We start from the raw sequence: 3090 nt of genomic DNA, 5'->3' as shown, positions 1-3090 counted from the left end.
TCTAGGTACTTGCCCTGGTCAAGGACCCCAGATCCTTAAATTTGATTTAATTGGTCTCACTTGGCCAGGACATTCAGGGGCTTCTAATGTATAAAAGAGATTGATGCTCCTGCTCCACATGTGTGCAGGGCCCATTTTCATCCTGTGTGGCAGGTGGGTGCAGGGTGGTAGTGTGAAAGGCACTTCTTCCTGGATGAGTGAAGATGCATGCAATGTCAGAGATCCACTCTGGGCTGCATGTGAGGGCTCTCCAGTGGCTGTTTGCCTGGCCAACTCTCCAACTCTTCGGAGGGCTGGGCTCTTTAGGCATTTTCTGAAGCCAATGTGAAAAGGCTGTGCTCAGAAATACCTTCCAACACATCTGCATGAAGACAGAAGGACATAGGCAGGGGCAAGGTGTTTACAAGAGGGTCCAGGTAAATAGCAGAGACTCCCAGATGAGCTTGGGGAGGATTTGAGACGGGGAGGATTTGAGGCAGGGAGATTTGCAACACAATTGTCTTGGAGAAGTCACAACATCTGCTCAAATGAGTGACAAATAGGGTACATGTGTGGAGCCTGATGTCACCAAACACATGTTCAATGCACACTTGTATATCTTTACCAGTGAAGACAGCACAAAAAATCTAAGTAATGCATTGGAAAAACATTTTCAAATGTGTTAACAAATATTAGTTTTATTTAATCAGTTGTCACAGCTGCATAGTTATTCTATAAAACTTCAAAGATTGTACAGTTCATATAGTTCAAACTACTGAACAAAAAAGTGGGTCCCACGGATGCAAAAGTACTGTACCAATCCATCCTAGCTAAAGGAAGATTTACATACTGTACAGTTCTCCATGTGGCTGGGGAGGTGGTATCAGTACAAATTTCAAAGCTGTACAAAAATAAGGTCTAATTTGATTTCATTCTTCATACATTCAATCTGTTTGCAAACCCAGAAGCCTAACTATAGAAGAGACGTCTGTAGAGAGGAATCAGCTGCCGCTCTTGAAGAAGGCATAGTCTATTCATATGGGGGCGCTTTGGACACTGTACTATACTCAGCATGTGGTAGACAAGAGCAGAGATCAAAACAGTAGATGGAACTGTCCTACAGAAGGTAGTTCTCTTGTTTTGAAATGTTTTTGTATTCAATAGTGTGCAAAAAGAATTTTAATTTATTAAATAAAGCATATTCTAAGTGAACCTAAAATTACATTTGATAAACAAAAATACTTTTTTTGGTTTAATACATCATACCTGCAGACAAAAAACCAAAACTGCATACAAAAGTAGTATTTCTCCTCCAGCAACAAGAAGCACATATCTACTTATTTTTCAAAAGGGTCAGAAAAACTACTTAAAACCCACTAATTTATAATGTAGCTACTTATACTTAAGCTATTCAGTGATTCCTAATACTGCAAAGTAAGTTCTCTTCCAGACAGTGTTTTTTCATGTTAACTGGGTAAGACCTGGACATATTTTAATCTGAAAGAATTGGCTGATATCTTGGCATGAACCCTAAGTGTGTGTTGGGATTTCTCATCAGGGCTTTTGATTTTGAATTTCCATAACTGAGGCTATCTGTACGCCTCTCCTTAGACATGAAGGAAATGTTGCATATTTTTTAAAAATCTGTCTAGGGAAGAGAAGGTGGTTGTCTATACCCAGGTAGATTCTGTTTCTAGAAGGAAAAGAATGAAAAAAACAATGATCCTCTCCAGCATCTGTTATTAGATTTCTCATTGTTGGTGGGAATGTAAACTTGTTCAACCACTTTGGAAAGTAGTATGGAGGTTCCTCAAAAGACTCCACATAGAGCTCCCCTATGACCCAGCAATCCCACTTCTGGGCATTTACCCAAATGATCACAAACTAGACCATACTAAAGCTACCAGCACAACTATGTTTATTGCAGCATTATTTATCATATCTAAGATACGGAATCAACCCAGATGCCCCTCAGTAGATGAATGGATCAAAAAAATGTGGTATATATACACAATGGAATTCTATGTCTCCATCAGAAAGAATGACATTGCCTCATTTTTAGGCAATGGAAAGACTTGGAAAAATTATATTAAGTGAAGTAAGCCAGGCCCAAAGAAACATAGGTCCCATGGTTTCCCTTATTTGCAATAACTAGTATATGTCTGAGACAAGTGGAGACGGTCAGATAAGATGATATTAGGCGAAATGAACCCCAAGATAAGGACTCAAATGGTTTTTCTTGTTTGCTAATGTTTCTAACATATTTATTAGATGATTTCTTTGTTGCTTTGTATGTCCCTCCCCTACAATATAACCCTGTTTTCACTGTATTTGATGTTGGTATAATTTGTGGAGGGGAAGGGGAAAAAACATTGTTTAAATAGGGATACAGGTGGACCCATTGTACAAGACATTATATCAAAAACAAACTTTACAACTTTGGCGGGGGTGCACGGGGGGGGGGCGGGCCAAGGCGGGAGGGGTAAGGGAAAACAAAGGAGGAGGCAATAATGCTTGATAAGAAATGTACTGATTATTTTGCTCATATATAATTGTAACCCCTCTGTATGGTATTTTCACAATAAAACACTTATTATTATTAATAATAATAATACTAAAAGAAAACAATGTTCCTGAGTTTTCTTCCACCCCAAATGATTAAAACACAATAGAAAAAAATACAGTAAAAAAAAATACAGTAAAAGCCAAAGGAAACAAATGAGAACTTCCAAGAGCAGCTTAGTGCGCACCATTGCACTTTTACACTTGTGTATGTATGGGTATAAAATAATGACTTTGGAAAAAAGAATGTTGTTATTTTAAAGTTACAGCACTTGAAAACTCCTTGGTAATAAATGACTTGGATGTTTTCAGTCCTTCTATCACATGGAATATGAGTGAACTTGTTCCTGAGACACAGAGTCCATATTCTAATGGCTGAGGCTATTGCTGCTGGACACCACCTTAGAGATCATGTTTTACCACATGGATATAAATATGAGTCAAAGCAGCCAACACTTTCATGTTCCCAAAATTATTGCCATGTTAAGTGGGTCTGACCCATCACGTTGCATGGAGGAAGGGAGCATACTTTTGTTTTTAAAACATGTA

Source organism: Dipodomys spectabilis, unplaced genomic scaffold (genome assembly GCF_019054845.1).
Source record: "Dipodomys spectabilis isolate Male_0828 unplaced genomic scaffold, ASM1905484v1 ptg000059l, whole genome shotgun sequence".
Lineage (NCBI taxonomy): Eukaryota > Metazoa > Chordata > Mammalia > Rodentia > Heteromyidae > Dipodomys > Dipodomys spectabilis.
The sequence above is the reverse complement of the archived record's forward strand: the minus strand, read 5'-3'. Positions refer to the sequence as shown.